The sequence below is a fragment of the Hemitrygon akajei genome, chromosome 10, assembly GCF_048418815.1.
Source record: "Hemitrygon akajei chromosome 10, sHemAka1.3, whole genome shotgun sequence".
Classification (NCBI taxonomy): Eukaryota; Metazoa; Chordata; class Chondrichthyes; order Myliobatiformes; family Dasyatidae; genus Hemitrygon; species Hemitrygon akajei.
Window position 1 is genome coordinate 162,736,308 of NC_133133.1, and position 27,300 is coordinate 162,763,607.

Here is a 27,300-nt window from a genome sequence, read left to right on the forward strand (position 1 = left end):
TAGGGGTTAGTGTAACACTGTACCAGCACCAGTGTGTGCAAATGGCAAGCGCAGACTCATTGGGCTGGAAGGGCCTGTTAGAATCAGAATCAGGTTTAATATCACCATCATATGTTGTGAAATTCGTTGTCTTTGCAGCAGCAGTACAGTGCAATACATAATCATAGAAAAAACTGTGAATTAAATTAACTATATATTACTTAAATAAGTAGTGCAAAAAAGTAGTGAGGCAGTGTTCAAGGGTTCAATGTACATTCTGAAATTGGATGGCAGAGGGGAAGAAGCTTTTCTTGATTGTGTGCCATCAGGCTCCTGTAACTCCTTCCTGATGATAGCAATGAGAACAGGGCATGTCCTGGGTGATGGGGGTCCTTAATGATGGATGCCACCTTTTTGAGGCATCGCTCCTTGAGGAAGTCCTGGATGCTACAGAGGCTGGTGTCTATGATGGAGCTGACTGAGTTCACAACTTTCTGCAGCTTCTTGCTCTAGATAAATACTGTAAAATAAAAACTTTCAAATGTCATTCAGTGATATCAATTACAAAATAACCACACGATATGAAAGTATTCATTTTTCATCATATCGTAACATTAAATTGACAACTTATCCTGAAGTAAGGGAAACAGAATAATGCCAGAAGCTAACACGAGTGAATCTACAGATGCTGGAAATAAATAAAAACACAAAATGCTGGCAGAACTCAGCAGGCCAGACAGCATTTATGGGAGGAGGTAGTGACGACTTTTCGGGCCGAAACATTGTCACTACCTCCTCCCATAAATGCTGTCTGGCCTGCTGAGTTCTGCCAGCATTTTGTGTTTTTAATACCAGAAGCTATCGTTGAGATTCAGCATTTATGTCTAATATGTTCTTGACACAATCATTAATGTTTAAACCTGCTGTAACATAAAATAGAAAACTGGTCCATTTTAAACCAATTACATTTTGTTACCGAGATTTAAATAAATATTTCAATCAGAATTTAGTTGTATAGGAAAGAACATACATGACTAATATTGGAGACACAAGAGACCTTTTGGCTCCCCCTTCCCTCCCCTCCTCTCCCCTTCTCTCTCCTCCAACCCCCTTCTCTCCCCTCCAACTCCCACAGATGTTGCTTGAGCCATTGAATTTGTCCAGCAGATTGCACATTGTAATACACTAACTTTGTTTAAAACACAGCAAATAGTATTTATTACTCAGCATCTCTGAAGATCTATCCTGGGCCTGACAGATTGATGCAATTACAAAGAAGGCACAACAGTGGCTATATTTCATTAGGAGTTTGAGGAGATTTGATATGTCATCAAAGACTCACAAATTTTTACGGATGTACTGTGGAGAGCATTCTAACAGGCTGCAACACCATCTGGTATGGAGAGGCCACTGCACAGGAACGGGAAAAGTTGCACAGGTTTTCAAACTCAGCTAGCTCCATCATGGGCACCACCCTCCCCAGCATCGAGGACATCTCCAAAAGGTGATGCTACAAAAAGGCGCCATCCGTCATTAAGGACCCCCCCCCCCCCCCTGTCATTCAGGACATGCTGTGCTACCATCAAGGAGGAGGTACAGGAGCCTGAAGATACACACTCAATTTTTTTAGAAACAACTTCTTCTGCGTCAGCATCAGATTTCTGAACAGACAATGAACACATGTATGCTAGCTCGCTAATATTTTTGCTAACTTTTTGCACTACTTGCTTAATATATATATATTTCTTATTGTAAATTTACAATTTTTTATTATTATATATTGCATGCAAATACTGGGGCCACAAAACAACACATTTCAGGACATATGCCCATGAGAATAAACCTGATTCAGATTCGGATTCTGAAACCAGTCACAGATTGAGAGATTGCCTGCGTTCTGTCTGTAGGGGAAACCCCGAGCTTCCTGTTGCCTGATGTTTTAATTCACCACCCATTCACAATCCAATTTATATAGCCTCCCAGGCAGCTTCAGCGAGGCCCAACGGAAGGTTGAGGAGCAGCAATTCATTCGCTGACTGTCACCTTGTAGTCTTCTGGACTCAATATTAAATTCTACAATTTTAGGTAATTTGATTTGCTGGTCTGTGTCAGTCAGTCATCCTAATATTAGCTCAATTTGTTTACTTTTTTTTCCTTAAAAAAAAAGGTTTGACAAGAGATAAATCTGGACGTCGAAAGTTTTGAGAGGAGAGGATTTCACTCCGGTCCACTACCCGAGTAGAAAAGAGAGCAGCAGGTTGCTACAGCATAATAAAGCTTTGACCAGCGACTAATCTGTGTTTGGGATTGATTAGATTAAGATAATTAAAGGAAGGCAGGGCAAGTGCAGCAGCCATGGTCACAGTGGCCATCATCGGCAAACTTTGCATCAAAGCTATCAATTCCATTATCCAAATCATTAACATATATTGTAAAAAAATTGGTCCCAACACAAATGCCTGGGGAACACAACTAGATATTGACAGCCAACCAGAAAAGGCTCCCTTTATTCGCACTCTTTGCCTCCTGCCGAACAGCCACCGCTTTATTCTTGCTAGAAACTTTCCTATAATACCATGGGCTTGTAGCTTGTTAAGCAGCTTCATGTGTGGTACTTGGTCAAAGGCCTTCAGAAAATTCAAGTATGCAACATCAACTGATTCTCCTTTGTCTATCCTGCTTGTTATTTCCTCACAGAATTCCAACAGATTTGTTCTCTTGAGAAAACTATACTGACTACGGCCTATTTTATTATGTGCCTCCAAGTACCCTGAGTCCTCATCCTGAATAATCGATTTCAACATCTTCCCAACCACTGAGGTCAGATTAATTGGCCTATAGTTTCCTTTATTCTGCCTCTCTCCCTTCTTGAATACAGGGGTGACATTTTCAATTTTCCAGTTTCCTGGAACCATTCCAGAATCTACTTATTCTTGAAAGGTCATTGGTAATGCCTCCACTATCTCTTCAGCCACCTCTTTCAGAACCCCGGGGTGTACACCATCTGGACCAATTGACTTACCTGCCTTCAGATCTTTCAGTTTCCAAAGAACCTTCGCTCTAGTAATGGTAACTTCACATACTTCATGACCCCTGACACCTGGAGCTTCCATCATACTGTTAGTGTTTTCCACAGTAAAAACTGATGCAAAATACTAAACAGTTTGTCCACCATTTCTTTGTCCCTCATTGCTACCTCTCCAGCAGTGCTTTTTTAGCAGTCCAATATCCACTCTCGCCTCTCTTTTATACTTAAATTACCTGAAGAAACATTTGGTATTCTTTTTAATAGTATTGACCAGCTTACTTTTGTATTCAATCTTTACTTTCTTAATGTTTTTTCAGTTGCCTTCTGTTGGTATATAAAACCTTCCCAATCTTTTAATTTCCCATTAATGTTTGCAGTATTATATGCCCTTTCTTTGGCTTTTATGTTGGCTTTGTCTTCTCTTCTTAGCCACAGTTGTGTCATCTAGCCTTTAGAATACTTCTTCCTCATTGGGATATATATATCCTGAGGCTTTCGAATTATCTTCAGAAAATCCAGCCGTTGCTTCTCTGCCATCATCCTTGCCGGTGTTCTTTTCCATCAATTCTGGCCAACTCTCATGCCTTTTTTTGTGTGTGCCATACTCTGCCAGAGCCTCGGCGACCACTTACTTTTTTTTTTCAAGTGGCTGTCTTGGAGGAAAGGTTCTGAGAGTGGTCCCCCACGTCCTCCTCACAGCGCAGTTGTTTTTTTAACAAGGCCGAGTTACAAGCACGACGCTCAACCCGGCACGGATGGAAAGCATGCCCGGGAGCGGCCCGACTGGGTTCGAACTCGGGAACCTTCACTCCGGAGTCCAGCACTGATGTCACTGCAGACAATTTACTTCACTGTACTTCACTGTAATACTGATAATCAGACCTTAGCTTCTCCTTCTCAAATTTTAGGGTGAATTATATCATATTATGTTCAATTGTCCCTAAGGGTTCTTTTACATTATCTCTCCAATCAATTCTGGTTCATTGCACACCCAATCAAGAATAGCTGATCCCTTAAGTGGGCTCAGCCATGAGCTACTCTGCAAAGCCATCTCACTGGCACTCAAGAAAATCTCCTTCTTGGGAATCTAGTACCAACTTTATTTTCCCAATCTACCTGCACATTGAAATGACTATTGTAGTATTGCCTTTTTGGCATGAATTTCCTATCTCCCATTGCAATTTGTGGACACTGCTGTTTGGGAGTCCGTATACAACTCTCATCAGGGTCTTTTTACCCTTGTAGTTCCTCAGCTCTGTCCACAATGATTCAACACCTTCCGACCCTGTGTCACTTCTTTCTAATTATCTGATCTCATTTTTTACCAACAGAGCATCTTCTGCCATCCTGGCTGACTTTTCCATACAATGTGTATCCTTGGACATTAAGATCCCAGCTAAAATCTTCCTCTAGTCATGATTCAGTGATATCTACAACATCGTACCTGTCAGTCTGTAACTGTGCTATAAGTTCACTTAACTTATTCTGTAGTAACACGCATTCAAATATAACAGCTTTTGCCCTGTATTCATCTTTTTCGATTTTGTCCACCTTTGATGTTGCAACTCATCCTGTTGACTGCAATTTTGCCCCGTCAACAGCCCCTTCTCGCTACACTGCCTCTGTTTTAATAAATCAGCTACCTCATCTCCAGCACTATTATCCATCCTTCCTATGATACTCGTTACATTGAAATATATGCAGCTCAGGACACTAGTCACGTCATGCTCATCCTTCTGATTCCTAACTCTGTCTGAGGTCTTACCAGCATCTGCCTCCACAGCCTCTCCACTAACTGTTCCGGCACTCTGGTTCCCTTCCCATTTCAACTCTAGTTAAGACCCCACCATGCAGCATTAACAAAAATTCTGGCTAACATATCAGTCTTCCTTCAGTTCAGGAGCAAACCATCACTTCTCTCTAGTCAATATTTATCCCCAAATCATTACCATTTAAGAACAGGTAATCTGGCCACTACCACTTTGCTATAAATGGGAAATTGCAGTGGCCAAATTGGCTGCTCCATTTTCTGTACAACAAATGTTCAAGAGAACATCATTGGCCATGGTTCTTTGGAAGTTCCTCAGGTGCTTTGTGTCATTTTTAAATTTCCTTTGGATTGTGTTTCAGGTTCTTATATATTAAAAAAAAATAGAAAACTCCAACAAAGAAGATAGTCATTTTTATGATAACCTGAAGATTCCAGCAACATCTAGTTACAGCTATATTCATCAAAATCTCTGCAGTGTCCAATAAAGATACAAAAATAGAATGATGGCACTTGATTAATGCAATGATTTAAGTCACCGAAGAGGACTTTGATCATATCAATGTATCTGACGGTGAGGGTGCGGAAAAGACCAGTGAGAATAAGGAGCAGACAAGGGTTTAAAGTGCATTTCTGGACATTTTGTAACTACGTTGGCAGAAGTTCTAAATCAGAAAACGGAATAGATGGCTATGACTTCACCGATAGCTCAGTTAAGTTGTCTAATGAACAGCATGGGTTAGCTTCTTGTTCTATGTTGATATGTGGTAAACATGTTACATTTGATCTTAGTTCCTCGAGGTGTTTATGAAGTGGGCTTCTTTTCCTGATCAATATTTGTGTATTTGTTGACATACCAAATCTCTTCAAACTCCCAGTGGAGTATAGTCGCTGTCTTGCCTTCTTTATAATTGCATTGATATGTTGGGACCAGGTTAGATCCTCAGAGATCTTGAAGCTGCTCACTCTCTCCACTTCTGATCGCTCTATGAGGATTGGTATGTGTTCCTTTGTCTTACCCTTCCTGAAGTCCACAATCAGCTCTTTCATCTTACTGATGTTGAGTGCCAGGTTGTTGCTGCGACACCACTCCACTAGTTGGCCTATCTTGCTCCTGTACGCCCTCTCGTCACCACCTGAGATTCTACCAACAATGTTGTATCATCAGCAAATTTATAGATGGTATTTGAGCTATGCCCAGCCACAAAGTCATGGGTGTAGAGAGATTAGAACAATGGGCTGAGCACACACCCCTGAGGCGCACCAGTGTTGATCATCAGCAAGGAGGATATGTTACCACCAATATGCACAGACTGCAGTCTTCCAGTTAGGAAGTCGAGGATCCAATTGTAGAGGGAGATACAGAGGCCCAGACTTTGCAACTTCTCAATCAGGATTGTAGGAATAATAGTATTAAATGCTGAGCTATAGTTGATGAACAACATCCTGATGTAAGTGTTTGTGTTGTCCAGGTGGTCTAAAGCTGTGTGGAGAGCCATTGAGATTGAGTCTGCCATTGACCTATTGTGACGATAGGCAAATTGCAATGGGTCCAGGCCCTTGCTGAGGCAGGAGTTCAGTCTAATCATAATCAGCCTCTCAGAACATTTCATCACTGTAGATGTGAGCGCTACCAGGCGACTGTCATTAAGGCAGCCCACATTATTCTTCTTAGGCACTGGTATAATTGTTGCCTTTTTGAAGCAAGTAGGAACTTCTGTCCATAGCAGTGAGAGGTTGAAAATGTCCTTGAATACCCCCACCAGTTGGTTGGCACAAGTTCTCAGAGCCTTACCAGGTACTCCATCTGGACTTTCCGCCTTGCGAGGGTTCACTCTCTTTAAAGACAGCCTAACATCAGCCTCTGAAACAAAGATCTCAGGGTCATCAGGTGCAGCAGGGATCTTCACAGCTGCAGTTATATTCCCCCTTTCAAAGCAGAATACCCTCTACTTGTTTGCTGTTGCTTTATCATCAATACTGAAGGCACCATTCTAGAAAAATGCTCCATTTCATTGGTATTGCTTTCTACCCTGGACATTTATGTCCTCTGCCACATTCACCTCAGTTACTTGGCTGAGCTACTTTGACAAGATCTGCCAAGCATGAAACTTCCACCACTAAAGACCTGGTTTCAAGCACATTGAACACCTCAACACATCAACACCTCAAAGTCATACATCATTCTAACTTGGGAAAAAATACTTCCATTCCTATATCGTAACTAGATCTGAACCTTCAAACTTCCTTCCCAACAGTTCGTCAGGAGTATCTTCACTGGAGGGGCTTGTGCAGTTCAGGATTAAATCACATTCTCAAAGTAATTGGGTATAGGCATTAAACGCAGCTTTTTCCAGCAATGCTCTCATTTTGAAAAGGAGTAAAAAAAATACTCCACTCATAATCTAGACTTTAAGCATTTTGGCCAACATTCTCCCTAAAGCAACATCAAATTAATTTACCATTTGTCTGCTTGTGAGAACCTACTAGATACAAATGACATGTTTATCTTATTTACATGTGATTACACCTCAAAACTCTCTCATTGCAAGGTTGTTTGAGCTGTCCTTAAGCTGTGAAAGGCACCAGATAATAACATCAAATGATATAAATTTAAGGATCCCTCTCAAACCTATAGGCATTTAATAAGGCACAAGAAGACATATTGGATTTGACATGAGTATTTTTTTAATTACGTAAGTTAGTTGTATTATCACCTCATTTAATCACAGAAATCATAACAGTGCAATTTTTATGCAGCAATAGCAATTCTGAAAATTTAAAGGGAATTGTCAAGAATGTCATTTGTGATTGCCTAGGATTAAATTTCAATTTATTTTTGTTCCAAGTTCAGCTAATAAATTTTGACACGTTGCCATTTTGATTCATTATCTTAAATCCCCAAGAGGGAAGGTCAGAAACCGTGATGATAATTAGAAATGTTTTTCATGTTACAGTTGATAACAATTAAACATCAAATTCGAGAATTTTGCTCTGCACCAATTCCATCTTCCTGACAAGGCCACAAAGGATAAATCTTTCCTTTATCTTCAGAAGAAAATAATAGTGAATTAGGAACTTTGAAATAAAAATCTGACAAAATAAACATTTGGAATGTGTTTTTGCCTCTATTTGATAGGACACTGAAAGGCAGTGCAGGCAATGGCTTTCTGATACAATCCACCTTATAACAGTTCATGTGCCATTATCTTCCACTCCTCAGAACTACAGTGAAAGCGAGTCATCCTCAGTCCTAGTTAGGAGAAGAAGAATGGTGCAGAGAATGTTGCCAAAGGGAGGCTTCTTCAAGCTGATCTACAAAAACAGCCTAATTTCTTCTTTTTAATGTCTCTCCTTTCCTTTTCCAGGTGGCTGGGACTCTGTTGGTGCCAGTGATCTACAGCTGTACTCATACTGCGGTTCTTTACAACAATGGTTCCCACTGCCAGGGCTCACTGAGCAGCCATTTTATTTTATCCCGAAGATCTGCATCTTCGGGACGAGGCTCTGCAGCGCAGTGCACAGGCCGATTCCATACCGGAGTCGCTGACTGAGGCAGCGAGGAAGAAACGGAACACTGCATACAGTGGATCAGCTTTTGGAGGCCTTTGTAACCAGGCAATCACTCTTTCTCTCTCGCGCCCTTCCCTTTGATGGTGGGGGGAGAGTTAGCTGCTGATTCTCGAGTCGGTGAACTCGGAATAAAAGCGACGCAGGAGACAGTAACATCGTAATTTGTTTCGATGGTCTTCCCTTCCACTGTGGGAAAGGTGACACCGTTCTGTCCCGTTATTAGGGAGGGAGAGAGAGCCTGTGGCATGTCGAACTATCGGGTGAACACGATCTCTCTTTGGGGGCTTCTGGTGAGTGGTGGGTGCTGATGCTTCCTGCTGAAGTAAGTGGGGGGAGGGGGAAGAGTGCTGCTGCTTGTGCATGGGAGGGGGAGAGGAGGCTTTGGGGTTCTAACACTTTACTGTCATTAATTATTTAGGGTACTCTTCTGTTATCATGAATATCTACGAAAAGCAATAATTTAAGTCTGCATGCTGTATATGTTCCCTGATATCAAATAGAACCATTGAATCACTGAAGAAGTGCTTTTGAGCGGGACTGTGTGGTTTCATAGTTACAAGGATTTTAGAAGTTAAATGAGGAGCTGATTCTCAAACATTTACTTAATGAAGCAATCTCTTCACAGTAGGTAAGTATTCGTAATGTAGGTTTTCGAAAATAAAACAGCAGAGATGTTTACGTTTAATGGAAACCGTAACAACTCATTTATTGTACTCCAAACACAGAACGTAAAGCACGGTTAAAAAAAACTTCACATAATTACATCATCACATCAGGCCAGTCTCGTAAAGATTACCCAAACTCAATGTTGGTGGTAGTGAATTATACATGTTTCCACTCAATATATTGCCCTACAGTAACGTTAAACTCAGTCATACTCTAGTTAGGTAACCCAAAAGACTTTGCAATGAGCTAAGTGATTTTAAAAAACTTCATGCAAATGAGCAGCAAAATAATATACTTTGGCTTGACTGATCTTGTCAATTAGTTTATAATCAAGTTTTACTGTTATTTTGCTTGTGTTAACTACAGTTTAGTATTTCTAATAGCATGTTATCAATTAAAGTAGCTATTATGAAACTATATTCTATTATGAAACAAACATCAGCAGCAAAGTAATTAAAATACTAAAACTAGTTGGTAGAAATAGTCAGCAGGGAGTTAGTCATTGTGTAATATCCCATTGAGAGAGGCAATGATTATTGCTTGGAATGTCTGGTGCATCTATAATCTGAAGTTAGTAATTTTCTTGCCACTATCATCAGGTTGAAGGTACAAGAGCCTCAGGTTCAAGAACAGTTACTATGCCTCAACCATTGGGCTCTTAAACAAAAGGGGATAACTACACTCACTTTCCCATCCATTGAGATGTTCCCACAACCAATGACCTCACTTTAAGGACTCTTTATCTCATTATTTCATGTTCTCGTTGTTTATTGCTATCTATTTAAATTTGCATTTGCACAGTTTGCTGTCTTCTGCACTCCGCTGATCTTTCATTGATCCTGTTATACTATTGTATAGATTTGCTGAGAATGCCCACAGGAAAATGAGTCTCAGGGTTGCATATGGTGACATATATGTATTTGATAATAAAATTGACTTTGAACAATGTATTAAACTAAACAGGTATTGACACTAATCACAAAGTTGATTTCTACAATGGAAAATAAACTTCTTTCTCCTTCCACCCCCCCCCCCCGCCACCACCCAATGCCCATGTCTGCAAGTTTCATGAATTATGGACCTCTCACAATTGTGAAATAATCCGGTGATTTGTTATTATCAGCCCAATATTGTTTTGTGAAAATTATTTCACATGTGACATACGAAGCATATAATTACAAGAATACAAAAATTAGAATGGAAGATTCCTTTAGAATCTACTGTTAACCATCATCACAGACTGTCTAAGCCTTGACCTGAGTAATCTTCAGTGGAACAATTATATTATTGTACCTCTAACAATATAAAATGATCAGTTCTTCACTGTGGAAAATTTACCCATTTCAAACGCACCTGAGGTGCCTTGAGACCTTTAATCCTTTTCGCTCCTTATGGAGCATAGGGCCTCAACAAAAGTCCTCCACTTTCTGTGATCTCTAGCAGATGTTTTTGCAGTCTCCCAAGTTTGGCCGGTGGCTTTCAGTTCATCCAAAAGCCTACGCCTCCAGGTTTGCTTTGGGCGACCTCTTCTTCTCTTCCCTTGTGGATTCCATTCGAGTGATTGTCGAGTGACATTCGACTGGCTCTTCCTCAAGGTGTGGCCGACCCATCTCCACTTCCTCCTCCTTATCTGGAATACAATGGGCTCTTGGTTTGCTCTCTTCCATAGGTCTAGGTTTGACACTCTGTCGTACCACTTGAGGCGGAGGATTTGCCGGAGACATTTGTTGAGAAAGGTCTGGATCTTGTTGCAGCTGATGTTAGTGATTCTCCATGTTTCGGATCCATATAGCAGGATGGCTTTCACATTGGAGCTGAATATACGGAGCTTAGTTTTGACAGAGATGGCCGTAGATCTCCAAACAGGTCGCAGGGTTGTGAAGGCATGTTGGGCTTTTCCGATCCTTGCTCTGATGTCCTCATCTGTACCTTCTGATTTACTGATTTTGCTTCCGAGGTAGGTGAATTTGTCTACATCTTCAACTATTTGTCCTTCAATCCATAATGGCTCCTCTTGTTTGTTATTAATACGTAGAACTTTGGTCTTCTCCTAACTGATGTTAAAGCCAACTCGCTGTGAGGTCTCTCCCAAGGAATTTACTTTCTTCTGCATATCTTGAAGCCGGTGTGAGAGAAGAGCGAGATCATCTGCAAATGCCAGGTCTTCCAATTTCCCTGTTAACATCCACTAGATGCCTCTCTCTGAGACAGCATAGGCTGTTCTTGTAGCCCAGTCGAGTACCACAAGAAAAAGTAGAGGCGACAGCAGGCATCCCTGTCTGACTCCAGTAGTGACCAGGAACTCTTCGGACAGTCTCCCATCGTGGATGACCCTGCATGAGAAGCCATCATAAAGCTACTTGATGATATTCACCATCTCTTCCAGTACACCATAGTGTCGTAAGATGCTCCACATTGACTTTCTGTCCAGGCTGTCAAATGCCTTCTCAAAATCAATAAAACACACATATAGTGGAGTTTGCCATTCTATTGTCTGCTCCACAATGACTCTAAGTGTAGCTATCTGGTCAATGCATGATCTCTCTTTCCTGAACCCCGCCTGTTCATCTCTAAGTCTCTGGTCAATGGCGTCTTTCATCCGTTCCAAGATGACCCTGGTGAGAACTTTGCTAGGAATGGACAACAAGGTGATCCCCCTCCACTTGCCACACAGTGAAAGATCTCCAGATTTTGGCAGCTTCACAAGGAGGCCCTTCTTCCAATCTGATGGGATCTCTCCTGTTCTCCATATCAAATTCAGCAGTATATGCAAATGGTCCACCATAACCTCTCCACCCTCTTTTAATGCTTCTGCAGGAATGTTGGCTTCTCCAGCAGCCTTGCCGTTCTTCAGGCTTTTCAGGGCTTTTCGAATTTCTTGCTTGGTGATTTCACCTATATTGATGTTGAGTGGGTCTCCAGGCTCCAGGTCAGGTGGGTTCTGTGGTGGTGGTCTATTCAATACTTCCTGGAAGTGTTCCTTCCATCTCTCCAGCTGATCTTCAACTGAAGTGAGCAGATGGCCTGACTTGTCTCTAACAGGTCTGTTGAAATTGCTTTTCTTCCCTCTCAAAAGTTTAGTTGTCATGTAGAGTGCCTTGAGGTCCCCTTTACTGGCCGCTGTTTCTGCTTGCTCTGCTATTTCATTGAAGTATGACCTCTTGTCCTTTCTGAGCTGTTTCTTCACCTCCTTGGCCATCACGCTGTACCTGTTGGCGGTGATTTGTTTCTGTTGCCGGCTTCTGGCCTATTCAACTCCTGTTTGATCTTTTTCCTCTCCTCCACCTTCTGCCATGTCTCATCCCTGATCCAAGGTTTACTGTTGACTGGTGGTCTTCCCAGTACTTCTTCGCAGGCTCCTACAGTGGCCTGCTTGAAGGTAATCCAGGTGTGTTCCGCTGTTCTCTCATCTTGTTCCTCTATTTGAAGAGCCCCAAGGCGGTTTTGCAAGGCGATGTGGACATCTTTCTTGTTCTGTTCCGTCTGTAGTTTGCTAACATCAAACTTTATTCGTGTGTTCTGTTGCTTCTTCTTGGCTGACAGCTTCATCTTCAGCTTTGCAACAACCAAATGGTGGTCAGATCCAATATCTGCTCCTCTTTTGGCTCTCACATCTTGCAATAAACTTCTCCAGCGCTGGCGGACTATGACGTGATCAATCTGGTTCTCTGTTTGATGGTCAGGCGAGATCCAGGTTATCTTGTGGCAGCGTCGGTGAGGAAAGAGGGTACCTCCAATGGTCAGTTCGTTGAAGGCACAGAAGTCGGTAAGGAGTTCTCCATTTTCATTCATATTCCCCAAACCATTCTGGCCCATCTCTCTCTCCCTGCCAGTGTTATCGCTGCCTACTTTGGCATTCAGATCTCCCATGACGATCAACATATCTTGCTTGGGTACCTTTCCAACTACTGCTTGAAGTTGGGTGTAGAAGAGATCTTTTTCTTCTTCCTCTGCGTTGTTAGTTGGGGCGTAGCACAGGATAATGGATATCTTCTGGAATCTGAACTCGAACCTGGCTGTGATGATACGGTCGGACACTGGTTCCCATTCTATCAAACTTCTGGCTGCTTCTTTGGACAACATCAGGGCCACACCAGCCTCATGCGGGTCTTCCTCTTTTTCTTTGCCGGAATAGAGCAGAGTTTCTCCCATCTGCAGTTTGGTCTCACCAAAAGTATTCCACCTTGCTTCGCACATGCCCAGGAGTGTGAGGTGGTATCGGTTCATTTTCTTCACTGCCTGTGCGCACCTACCTGTCTCCCAAAGCGATCTCACATTCCATGTTCTGATTAGGATAGATTTCTCCTGTGAGAGCAGCTTTGGAACCTCCATTACGGTTTTCCTCGGGTGAAGGAGGGTTGTCAGCCCTGCAGCTTCCTGACGGGTTTGGTTGCAGCGCGTCGTCAGCCTCCTGAATGAGGCCCTGCTTTTCCCGAGATCTGGGTTAGTGGTTGACAATCTGTTGACGGTTTCTGTAACAATTGCTTGTTTTACGTGAACAGGTTGTTAGCCCATTGCACAACCCCCAACCTGGAGGACCAGGGGTTTTCTGTCGGGGTCACCTTCCCCTAGGCGATGGCATTTCCATGCTAACGAGCTCCACCTGCCCGGGTTTGAAATCAGAGTTTACCCTCTCCTAGATAGGCTGCCATCCAAGGCTAACGAGTCCTATCTACCCGGGTTTGGAATCGGAGTTCCTTCTCCTAGGCTATGTTGGTTCACGGCATCTTCTTCCATATTATCCGGTGCACCCCTCGCACGAGGGATCCCCCATCCACCACCCAGGGGACGCGCCTCAACGCCATATAGCCCCAGCGCAAGGGAAGTGCCTTGAGAGACTCATGATATTGTTGCCAAGGTGATATTCCATTTCTCTTTGCTATGTTATTAGGGTGTATTTAATATGAGTACGTTTAACATTTTCTTGTTTAACATTTTTCTTCACTGTGCTAGTTTCAAATTTATTAGACTAATTTTCTAGTTGACAAACTTCACTAATTGCAAGAACTGAAATTCCAAATAATACCTAAATATAACATTTACAGGATATAATTCTAAAGCAGCCCAAGAGACTTAGCAATAACAAATCAGAGGTCTTGGAAACTTTTGCATTCTGCTCATGACAAATAACTCCATCAAGGCTATTATCAGCCTTCACACTGATAAGGCTGCAATAATAGATCTGAGCAGTTACAATAGATACAGTGATGGCCTGGCCATGCTCTTCCTCATCTAATAAAGGCAATCACACTGAAGGACAAATAATATAGACGCACCTGATTATTTGAACATTTCATATAAAAGATATGCTTATTCAAGAATGATTTGGAAATAACCTCTTTATGCTGTTCATTGAAATTGTTTTGTTAATAAATTGGAAAAGTCTGATTGCACTTCATCAAAAAATATATTTGTACTCCAAGATCCTCTCTTCACTAAAATAATTGGGAGTATTATTTCCCACTCTACAAACTTGCCTGGTGGCTTTCAGATTTCTGTCTATGATGGAACTGTGATTTTTACTGCTGATTTCAAACTGTTACAAAATTTGAAATGTAAGAAAAATGAAATTTCAAACTGCATCATATGAAACACTGGAAACTAACCTACAGGCAATGAAACGTATTTATAAAACAGTGGAGGAACGAAAAATGCTATTAGCGCAGAGTTAATTGTTTAGTTAATTGATCTCTGTAAATTGTCCCTCGTTTGTAGGTGAATGGTGGAATCTGAGGAAACAAATGAGAACGTGGGGAAAATAGATTTGCAGAATATGTGGGATTGCCATGTTGTCTAGCATGGCTGAAGTGGGTTTAAATGGCCTCCCTTTTATGTTGTTCGAAGTTCAAAGTAAATTTTATTATCAGAGTACGTACAAACGCTACATGCCACCACATGCAACCTTGAAAAATTTTTGGCTGCGGGGATACTCAGAAAATCTATAGACAGTAACTGTAAACAAGATCAATGAAAGTGCTAGAGCATAGAGGACAACAAACTGTGCAAATGCAAATATAAATAAATAGCAATAAATAACAAGAGCATGAAATAACAAGATAAAGAGTCCTTAAAGAGGGAACATCTCAATAATTGAGTGTAGTTATCCTCTTCTGTTCATGATCATGATGGTTGGGGGATAGTAGTCGTTGAACCTGGTGGTGAGAGTCCTGAGGCACTTGTACCTTCTACCTGATGGCAACAGCAAGAAGAGAGCACGGCCTGGGTGGTGAGGACCTCTACCGATGGATGCTGCTTTCCTACGACAGCGGTTCAGGTAGATGTGCTCAATGGTTGGAAGGGTTTTACCTGTGATGTGCTGGGTTGAATCTGCTACCTTTCGTTGTAAAGTGCTATGGAAACTACTGAAGGACCTAAACAAGTAAGTGTTCTATTTCCAGTCGCTAGCATTTCTAAAGCTCCCCCATTCAGAACAAGAATGATTTATAGAAAGTAGATATCAACAGCCCCTTAATAAAATCAATGATGGCTATTTTATATTAAATGTCAACAAATATAACATACTAAACATTTGTGGTTGCCAGGTGCCGTGTTTTAAAATACTGATCTCAAAATGTTACTGCTCTGTACATGAAACAGACAGAATATTTTCTGAGGGCAAGTGACATATCAAGATAACAAGGAGGTGGAGACACAAAAGACTGCAGATGGTGTTATCTGCAGCAATAAAAATGTGCTGCATGAACTCAGTGGGTTAAGCAGCTTCTGTGGAGGTCAACTCTCAGGTCAAAACCCTGTATTAAAGCTGGAGATATAGGATCTCAACCCAAAATACTGACTATCATTTAGTCAAAAAGAAGTGGAAAAGGAATGTCCTGAGGCATTTATTGCTTATACAATCGTAGTTATACAGACTAGAAACAGGTCCACCAACCGAATCCGCCCATGCCAATTACTGTACATTGTCTACCTAAACCAGTTCCATTTAAGGCATACAGTCATAGTGTAATGATTACAGGATTGAGAGCTTAACACAGGAGAAGCGTTTGATGGTCCTGGACCTGTACTCACTGGAATTCAGAAGAATGAGGGGTGCTCTCATTGAAACCTATCAAATATTGAAAGGTCTTGATAGAGAAGATTTGGAGAGGATGCTTACTATGTTGAGGGAGTCTAAGACCAGAGGACACAGCCTCAGAATAGAGGGAAAACCATTTAGAATAGAGATGAGGGGGTATTTCTTTAGCCGGAGGGTGGTGAATCTATGGAATTCATTGCCACAGGTGGGTGTGGAGGCCAGGTCGTTAGGTATTCTAAGGCAGAAGTTGACAGATTCTTGATTAGTCGTGACATGAAGGGATATGGGGAAAAGGCAGGAGATTGGAGCTAAGAAGGAAATGGATCAGCCATGATGAAATGGCCGAGCAGACTCAATGGGCCAAATGGCCTAACTCTGCTCCTACCTCTTATGGTCTTAAGTGTTAAGAGGATGGTACAGACAGTAAAGGAGATGGTTGTGAACTACAGGAGGAACAGAGGCAGGTTCACCCCTATTGACGTCAATGGATCTGGGATTGAGAGGGTGAACAGCTTCAAGTTCCTCGGTATATAAATCACTGAGGATCTCACTTTGTCTGTACATACCGACTGTGTGCTGAAAAAGGCACAACAGCAACTCTTTCACCTCAGATGGTTGAAGAAGTTCATCATGAGTCCCAGATCCTAAGAACTCTCTACAGGAGCACAATTGGTAGCATCCTGTCTGGCTGCATCACTGCCTGGTATGGGAACTGTACCTCCCTCAATCACAGGACTCTGCAGAGAGTGGGGCAGACAGCCCAGCACATCTGTGGATGTGAACTTCCCACTATTCAGGACATTTACAACAACAGGTGCATATAAAGGCCCAAAGGGTCATTGGGGACCTGAGTCATCTGCAACCACAAACTATTCCAGATGTTCCATCCAGGAGACATTACCGCAGTATTAAAGCCAGGATCAACAGGCTCTGCGACAGCTTCTTCCACCAGGCCATCAGACTGATTAATTTACTCTGGTACAATTGTATTTTTATGCTATATTGACTGTCCTGTTGGATATCTTAATGTACATACCACTCATTACAATTTAATTTACACATTACCATCAGACAGAGATGTATATGAAGGATGTAAGAAATAAAGTCAATTCAATTCAATTCAATTTAAAGCTATGTTATTAACCTAGAATGAAATTATAAGGTCGTATCCAGTGTTATGTTGGTCTCTGGGAGGTCAGAATGTTGACAGGAAGCATTTTGACCATATTTGCTTGAAGCAGAGCAATATGTTGTTGGACACATCTGCTAGGAAGGCTCCCTGAATTATTGGGAAAATAAACTATTGGAATGCCGGTGGAGATCAATTGATCAAATTATCCACCTTTAGACTTAGGGGTGTGCACCTATAACCAGAGGACTTGGACAAGGAGTGACGTGTTTCAGGAGATGTACTCAAACGGATAACTGCTGAGAAGTACCGAGAGATGTAAAGCACAGAAACACTGGCAGACCAGTGTCGCAGACTGCAGCTTCAATGAAAGCACACGAAATCAAAGGTTATCACACAATCACGTAGGACAGCGAGAGACAGTATAACTTGGAAGTAGAGTCCAATGAAGGCAAGTGACTTTCTCATCTGAATAGGCATGATGATCAGAATCAGGTTTATTATCGCAGATGTACGTTGTGAAACTTGGCAGCAGTTTAGTGCAAGACATAAAAAGTTACCATAAGTTACAGTAATAATAAATAAATAGATAGCTAAATAATAAATAAACAAACAAATAAATAAAAAGTGCAAAAGAGGAATAATGAGGTAATAATGTTCATGGGTTCCTGGATCATTCAGAAATCTTATGGCAGAGGGAATAAAGCTGTTTCTAAAACATTGAGTGTGTGTCTTCATGCCGGAAGTAAATTCCTTGTATGTGCATAGGTACTTGGCGATTAAAGTCTGATTCTGATTCTGATTCTGATTCTGATCTGTATCTCTTCCCTGATGGTAGTGTGGAAGTTATTGTAAGGCAAAAGTTAAAGACAATGTCCAGGCAAGAATAGCCTGGGGCAGTTGTAGTGTAGCCAGACCTCTGCAGTGAGAATGCTGGAGTTGATCTTGCCTACTGCAGGCGAGGTAGGTGGGAATGGCTGTGGCAGTGTGCATGCAACACAGAGGAACATGGCCTCCCTTTACACAATTGACGATGCTGTAGTCAGACAAGATAGAAATCACAGAAGGATGTGAAACACACCCAACAACTAAGGGACAATTGCTTCACTTACTTCAAAATATCATTGGCTGTCAATTTGTAGTTTCTATTGACTTTATCACCTCTATTGTGAAGGGCGAATGATCTTGCAAGGAATTCAGACATAAATAATTTAAGCAAATGGCCAATTTCCGTAACTGATAAGCCAATTCTGTATAAAAATAGTGGTTTTCTGTCCTGGCTTCAGAACAGTGTGGGTGACAGAGGCCACACTCTTCTTCTTGTGCACAAGTAAATCAAATATGTTTGAGTTGACAGAAATACTCAGAAAAGGGGATGTCCTGGATGGTGAGAGTCCTCAATTTTCAAGATATGGGTCACAATGCATAAGATGGAGGTTGATGGTGGTTTACCTAAAGAGGAATGTGCAGTTTGGCAAATAGGTCAGCTACGTAGCTAAACGTAAGCCCTTGCTGGGAGGGTGTATACCAGCGGCAAAGGTTACTTGCTAGGGAGATCAAGAAAGGAAGGATATCGGGGCCTACAGTGAAATGTTACGGTGCAAAATATTTATCACAGACATCAATATAATCAACAAAGCATATACATCCTGTGACATGAAGACATTAAAGCATTATTCAAAAGCCAGGAATGTGCAGTGCTAAGCATTTGTGTGTCTGCCAGCAACGGATGGACATCTGTAGCTGAGCGGCAAGTAAAATAAATGTCTTATTATGTTGTCAGGAGAATACTATGGGAGAAGTGTCTTGATGATTTCCCACAAGGCTGCAAGTCTAGCCTGTGTAAAAGGAGTCAGAAGTGAGCCAGAGAAACAGACCAGTGTGGGGCAAGCAACAGGCTAGAACGAGGAATCGGAATACCGAGTGTCACTTGGGCAAAGATTTAGCTTAACAGTAGCAACGGGAATATTCCCACTCCTCAACAGCCAGGCATTTCAGAGGAAGTCTGTAATCTGAATGGTATGAGAAAACTGGTTCTCTGGAGCTTGAAGGTAATGGCTGTGTCAGCCCAAGAATCCACTGATAAGACTGAAACATAACGAACAGCTCGGCATAAAGTGCTGTAGAAAGGTCATTTCAAATACATCTGGCACCGATGACACTGCTGAAGAAGGTGATACTGTTATGTTACGGGGGAAAGGCTCAGAGCCTGTAAGGCTTTTACTGTTACAGAATTTTGAGTGGTTCAAATCAAGCACAGACTGAGCGATATACTTTAATGGATCTCAGAACTGTCATATGGAAATAGTTCAAAAGTCCAGAGGATCCTTAGACAGATGATCTTAATTGTGAGCTCCCTGTACAGTGTAGCTAGAAAGTAGCACTCTAAACTCAGAATCAGAATCAGAATCAACTTTAACATCTCCTGTATATGTTGTGAAATTTGTTGTTTTTGCAGCAGCAGTACAACGCAATACATAATACTGTAAAATTGTGAATTACAGTAAATATAAAAATAATTAAAATTTAAAAAGTAGTGAGGTAGTGTTCTTGGGTTCATTGTCCATTTGGAAACCGGACGGCAGAGGGGAAGAAGCTGTTCCTAGATCGTTGAGTGCAGCTCAAGGTAAAATTTTAAATATTGGCAACAATCCAGCAGTCCCGGAAAGAAAAGTCAGATGACACAACTTTGTGACTTCAGGAAGGATAACAGTCAGTAGGAAAGGCTTGGTGACTGCAGGTAGTCAGAATGGAAGCCAGGATACAAGAAAAGTGATGATGGAGAGCACAAAGAGATAAAGAAGCTTTTGTAAATGCAATGTGTAACTGTAACTACAGGTGCCCCCCGCTTTACGAATGTTCGTTTTACGTCACTTCGCTTTTACAAAAAACCTACATTAGTAACCTGTTTTCGCATTGCAAAGAGGATTTTTGCTTTTACAAAAATGTTTCCCATATAAATTAATGGTTCTTCGCTTGATGCCATTTCAGCTTAAGAAAGGTTTCATAGGAACACTCTACCTTTGTAAAGGGGTGGGGGGGTGACACCTGTACTTCAAAAATCAGTCTATATGAAATCAGAATCAGGTTTAATATCTCTGGCATATGTTGTCAAATTTGTTGTTTTGCGGCAGCAGTACATTGCAATACATAATTTTTAAAAGCAGTAATTAAGATAAGAAATATATATATTAATAATTAGTGCAACAAGAGAAAGAAAAGTAGTGGGGTAGTGTACATGGGTTCAATGTCCATTCAGAAATCAGATGTCAGAGGGGAAGAAGCTTTTCTTGAATCACTGAGTGTGTGCCTTCAGGCTTCTGTACTTTCTTCCTGATGGTAGCAATGAGAACAAGGCATGAGCTGGATGATGGGGGTCCTTAATGACAGAAGCTGCCTGTTTGAGGCCTTACTCCTTGAAGATGTCTTGGATGCTGGGGAGTATGATGTTAATTGTTGACATTTAGGAAAGTATTTATAGTTACAAGAATAATCATAAAAATCATAAAAGATGGTATAGAATATGTATTCCAGTGCACAAGAGGCTTTCCAGAGAAGTGATCAACTAGGAGTGTCAATATTGAACTGGGAACCACTGAAATATTAAGTACAGCTTCTCAATGAAGGATTGAGAAAGTTAAGAAACTGCGATGTGTGTTTGGTTACATTAGCAACTCTGTTTATTTGTCACTATAAATAGTGATTATATATTTTCATAACTATGAATAGTTAACTGTTAGAATGTTTTATGAATATAAACAGTTGATCGATATTATGAGGAAATTATAATTTTAGAAGTAAGTATAGATGAGACTTAAAGTACCTTTAAGTTCTGCATATATTATATGGGTTGAGTTTTGATGCATTGCTGCATCTGCCACAGTTGTTACTTGCGATTTGACTGTCTTCAATAAAAGATGGCTTCTTGATATGCCAGTTATTTGCCTAATTAAATAGTTGTACTGAGGAACTTAAAGGCACTATGTTTTCTGAATCAATGCACACAATGTTTCAGCCCGAAATGTCAACTGTTTATTCCCATCCATTGATGCTGCCTGACCTGCTGAGCTCTTCCAGCACGTTGTGTGTACTGCTCTAGATTTCCAGCATCTGCAGTAGCTCTTGTTATATGTTGTAAATGCTGAGGTTTCCCCTGTGGAGAGTCGCATTTGAGGCACTGCGGGGGCTTCACTTGTAAAGAGAAGCAGGAGAAAGTTTAAGTGAGAGCATATCCTGTAGTTAGGGGAGTAGACAAGCATTGCTGTCGTTCCAGATGTGAGGGTGGTACATTGCCTTCTACGTGTCGGGTTCAAGGAGAGACCAGCCTTACTATATTGTTGCAAGAGGCCCCAGGGTGGGGAGGGAAGACTGGTTACGAGCTGAGCTGTGCAATCAAATTCTGAGCACTCCATTCAATATTAAAGTGCAAAGGCTTGAGCAGTTTATTGTGCAGTCTGTTTTTTTCAAAACGTGTAGTTCATATAAAACAAAGCGAAACCCAATAGCATGAATGGCAGCGATGCTTCACTACCAGATGAACTCAACGCCTTCTATGCCTGCTTTGAAAGAGAGAATATAACTAAAGCTGTGAAGGACCCTACAGCACCCGGTGACCCTGTGATCTCTGTCTCAGAGGCCGATGGAGTACCGGGTAAGGCTCTGAAAACCTGTGCCAACCACCTGGTGGAAGTATTCAAGCACATTTTCAACCTCTCACAGCTAAGGGTGGAAGCTCCCACTTGCTTCAAAAAGGCAACAAATACCAGTGCCTAAGAAGAATAATGTGAGCTGCCTTAATGACTGTCGCCGGTAGCACTCACATTGACAGTGATGAAATGCTTTGAGAGTCTGGTTATGACTAGACTGAACTCCTGCCTCAGCCAGGACCTGGACCCATTGCAATTTGCCTATTTCCATAATCCTGATTGAGAAGTTACAGAACCTGGGCCTCTGTACCTCCCTCTGCAATTGGATCCTCGACTTCCTAACCGGAAGACCACAATCTGTGCGGATTGGTGATAACATCTCCTCCTCGCTGACGATCAACACTGGTGCACCTCAGGGATGTGTGTTTAGCCCACTGCTCTACACTCTGTATACACATGACTGTGTGGCTAGGCATAGCTCAAATGCCATCTACAAATTTGCTGATGATACAACCATTGTTGGTAGAATCTCAGATGGTGACGAGAGGGCGTACAGGAGTGAGATATGCCAACTAGTGGAATGATGCCACAGCAACAACCTGGCGCTCAACATCAGTAAGATGAAAGAGCTGATTGTGGACTTCAGGAAGGGTAAGACGAAGGAACACATACTAATCCTCATAGAGGGATCAGAAGTGGAGAGGGTGAGCAGTTTCAAGTTACTGGGTGTCAAGATCTGAGGTCCTAACCTGGTCCCAACATATCGATGCAGTTATAAAGACAGTGCCAGTACTTCATTAGGAGTTTGAAGAGGTCTGGTATGTCAACAAATACACTCAAAAACTTGTCTAATTGTACCGTGGGGAGCATTCTGACAGGCTGCATCACTGTCTGGTATGGAGGGGCTACTTCACAAGTCTGAAAGAAGCTGCAGAGGGTTGTAAATCTAGTCAGCTCCATCTTGAGTACTAGCCTACAAAGTACACTGGACATCTTCAAGGAGCGGTATCTCAGAAAGGCAGCATCCATTATTAAGGACCTCCAGCATCCAGGAGATACAGAAGCCTGAAGGCACACACTCAGTGATTCAGGAACAGCTTCTTCCCCTCTGCCATCCGATTCCTAAATGGACATTGAACCCATGAATGCTACCTCACTTTTCTAATATTTCTGCTTTTTGCATGATTTTTAATCTATTTAATATACATATACTGTCATTGATTTACTTATTTTATTTAGTATTGTTTTTTTTCTTCTATTTTATGTATTGCATTGAACTGCTGCTGCTAAGTTAACAAATATCATGACACATGCCAGTGATAATAAACCTGATTCTGATTCTTCTAACATTACCTGATAGCAGGGGTCCCCAACCTAAGGTTCACTGACCCCTTCGTTAATGGTAAGATTCCATGACATGAAACCAGTTGTGAACTCCTGTTGTAGAGTATATTGTTGATAGTATATAAATAGCATAATTTCTTAGGCTAACCTCAATGGAAAATGTGGCTTGGTTTTGTAGAATGAGTCACAAAGTATGAAGTGATGATCTTTAATGAACAACAAACTTACTACAACATATGACTACTCATTTGGAGCGACTGAGAAGCACTTTGTTTTTGCCCTTCCAGAGGTATGGTCAGGTGTTCAGAAGACAAGATGTGAATGCTCTGGAGGAGTCACAAGGCGTATTGAGTTTGGCTACATAACAGAACATCGACAGTGCCTCAGGGGAAGGCAGCCACTTTCTGAACTGTCTATTGGTGATATTGACACAAATTGAATGTAGCAGCTGAACAGAGGGCAACCTCTTTTAATGCAATCTGTCTCGTACATGGAGGGCAAGTGGAGTGGTGCAGGTCTATTCCCAAAGAAATTCTGTTCAAAGCAAGTGATACAATGGCCAAGTATTCTTGGCATGAATTTTGCATTGTGTTTCTGGAGTGGTTCAACAGTGATCTCAGCTCAGTGCCGGATGCAATCACGCCACAGATCTATTCAAATCCGAATCGTAAGCAGATGCAGAATGTAGGAATAACTGGATTTTTTTTAAAAATATTTCTTTCAATTGCTCTGTTACCCTGCACAAAGGTTTAAACTCATAATCCTTTTATTTACCTTTTCAGTTACGAAGAGTCACTCGGTAAGCTGGTTCGTTTCCCTTAGAATGGAGAAGGCTGATGGGACAGCTGATTGAGCTATATTACTTTTGTTACATACCCCATGGGTATCTTGTGACTGTCTTATGACCATGATGTAATTGAGTATCTGATGAGCATGATGTAATGGTCTTGTGATGGTGGGGTGATGTAATATTCCGCCAGTGTGAGGTCACATGATGTAATTTTCCCACCAGTGAGAGGTCATGTGATGGCCTGTTCCAACAGGTGTAAAACAGGAAAGACTTGCTGTGACGCAGGTTAGTTCATTGTTTAATTCGTCAGTTACTCCGTTATGCTGCGTATTCATCTCATGACACAGTTTTGTCTTAAAGTGGAGTTTTACTTTTTGTCTTAAGTCTCAAAGGTTATTGTCGGCAGTTTCGCCAAACGCTGCCACTTGTGGTTTGGTTTCTACCTTTGCAGTTCAGTTGGAGAGTGAAGAATTTATCAAAGTACGGGAACTTGAAGCCTCGAATAAAGTTGGTGTCATCAGCGGTAATACAGGATCAACCTTATTGGATCTTCGTTCTAGAATTAGTAACCTGCATTCGAGATAATCGCTGTCTTGTAAGGACAGAAGGGGTTGGGGCAGCGTTATTCATCAAGGAAAAGGTCAGTTCCTTCAAGCCGTTTTTATTTCCTTCGTCGTAAGTCTTTCAGGCAAGGCATATTTCAGCTGAGATCAGCAGTAACGTCACGTCATCGAGGAATACGTTACTTCAGGAAAGTCTCTCCTAATTGACTGTATAAATAATTTGGACTTTCGCATTTATCGCTTTAAGAACTGCTTCAGTTGCCGTATTGCAGTTAACTTCCAGTTAAGTTAGTCGTTTGTTTACTTTTCATTTTTATCGAGCAGAGTTTAAATAAATGTTTATTTGTTTATAAAAAAACCTGTCTCAATTCTATATTCATTGTTGCTGGAGAAGTATCGTAACACTTTGAACCAGTCACTCACATCCTGGGTAAGCCAAGAAGGCAGGATGTATTCCCAACATTTGAGAAGTACCTAAATCAGCACTTAAATCAGTAAGGCATGGAAAAAAACAAATCAAGTACTGATAAATGGGATTAATATACATTCTATTGTTGATGATTACGATGGAGATGTTGGGCTGAGCTGTGGTATGCATCCCTGTAATCCTATGACTCTAAAGAACTGAGGCAAGAACAACTATCGTCTTTAAGAACTGGACCATATTTCTGTAGACCTAGATCCATGCAGCATTTATTATTGATGGAGGTTTCAATAACTAAGAAATAGTCTTTATTGGTCTAGAACAGGGTTCCCAGCCTGGTGTCCATGGACCCCTTGGTCCACAGCATAGAAAAGGTTGGGAAACCCTGGTGTAGGATTTAAAAGCAAGAAAAGATGGGCATTCTTAGCTGATACTTAAGTTAACTGAGAGAGGTAGATTCTCAACCCTCCAATGTTTTCAGGCTGTAGGACTTCTGAACAGAAGCACAACAAGATGTAGGATATTTGCTCAGGTGAAGTGAAAAGCTGATTGGTTACTTCTGGGAATAACACCTCATCTCATTGGTGCAAACAGAATGAGCCTAACTACCCAATAAATCGTTGAACTACCATGGAGTGAAACCAAGTCACTGTCACATTCTGTTGAAGGAAATGTCCAAATCCTCTGGGAAAGATTTTAATAAATACCCTTTGTGTGACAGAAATAAAGTTCATACGCTGATAGTTGGTGTTTTCAACACCACCCTGATATATCTGCAAGATAAACCTATGAAACCAACCCATGAGAACTATCTCCATTCCCAAGGCCCAGCAAAATTTTAGAAACAGCTTCTTTCCCTCTCCCATCAGATCTCTAAATGTTCAATGAATACTACCTCACTATTCTCTGGCTCCCTTTTTGCACTCTATATTGTTCTATCCATCTATCTATTCGGCTATCTATCAATCTATCTGTTTATTTATTTTATTTATTGATATACAGCATGGAATAGGCCCTTCCAGCCAAGCTGTCCAGCAACCCCCCAATTTAATCCAAGCCTAATCACAGGGCAATTTACAATGACCTATTAACCTGCCAACTGGTATATCTTTGGACTGTGGGAGGAAACCCACACAGTCATGGAGAGAACGCAGAAACTCCTTACAGGCAGCGGTGGGAATACTGAATATATTTCTTACTGTAATTTATAGCTTTTTTAAGTATTGCACTGTACTGCTGCTGAAAAACATGTTTCACCACATATGTCAGCGATACTGAACCATAATTCTGAAGATGGTGCAGATGGTCGGTAGCTAGAATTCCACCTGTAAAATGACATTGTCTTATATTGCAGATTTGTACTTGTGACTTCCTCCTATAATTTATAGAACACCAACATGCTTCAGACAGGTAGGTATCCGGGACAGCATCTTAGATAATGGAAATTTAGTAGACTCTAACAAGACACCAACAGGAATTAATCTGAGGCATTGATAGGGTGTAAATTATAGAAGTCTCAATGTCTCACGCTTTTAAATGCTGCACTTTTCTCTCTTTGGCTTCTCTGATTGTATTAGCCTACACCTTTAATCTTGCTCTGCAAGTTAAGTTCCCTGAAGGTTATCATCTCTTCCCTGATGGGCCAACAGAAAATATTCCACTTCAAGGAGCCAGATACTCAAATGTTCTGCGGAGGTTAAGAAGAGTATTACAGTGGAAACTCCATTTAATGATGTTAATTGTATTGGTAGTATTTCAAAGATTGGTTTTTGGAGACTGACGAGTGCACATTGGCTAATGGCTGTATTTTACAAAAGTAACTCAAAGGTACTTAAGTATATGTCCTTCAAACTCAATTATCATCGTACTGAATAATTAGTTAACACAGAGGGCCAGTTTTCAATGCTTGATCTCAGGTGTCTGATGGCAAAAATGAAACAATAATTGTGCTATTAATTATCTTTATATGCTATGATTGGGCATTACCTTAATTAGACAATATCCCTTAGGATAATTATCTCTCTTGGACACATTCATTCTTGATGAAAGGTTGCTCCATTTACTAATGTAATATCATCATATTTAAGTATTTTGTATCATAGAAGATGTGTTAAGCACTGAGGTGAAGCAAAGAGGGATTGTTTTTTTATTCACTTTACATCATATGTTTCTAAGTTTTCTTTGCAGAGTCATTAGTTCATTTGACAACATCATTCTTTTTTTTTTTTGTAACCAATATTTTTTGTGAGAAAGAGGCCTAGTTTAAATTTTCTTCGATCTCTTGAAATAAAATGCTTTCTTTTGTACAAAAATGGAAAACTTATATACGCAGAAAGCTCTGGAAAACATAATGA

At 41.1% G+C, this 27,300-nt stretch overlaps 1 protein-coding gene across 1 annotated transcript in view; it reads right to left on the bottom strand.

Moving 5' to 3' along the window:
• Positions 1 to 234: 234 nt before the first annotated feature.
• The window catches only part of LOC140734896 (uncharacterized), a 114,021-nt gene continuing 86,955 nt past the window's right edge, over positions 235 to 27,300 (bottom strand). Inside the window, exon 10 of the transcript XR_012100636.1 lies at positions 235 to 499. The gene's annotated coding sequence lies outside the window, so the exon portion shown is untranslated. The remainder of the gene's footprint in view (positions 500 to 27,300) is intronic.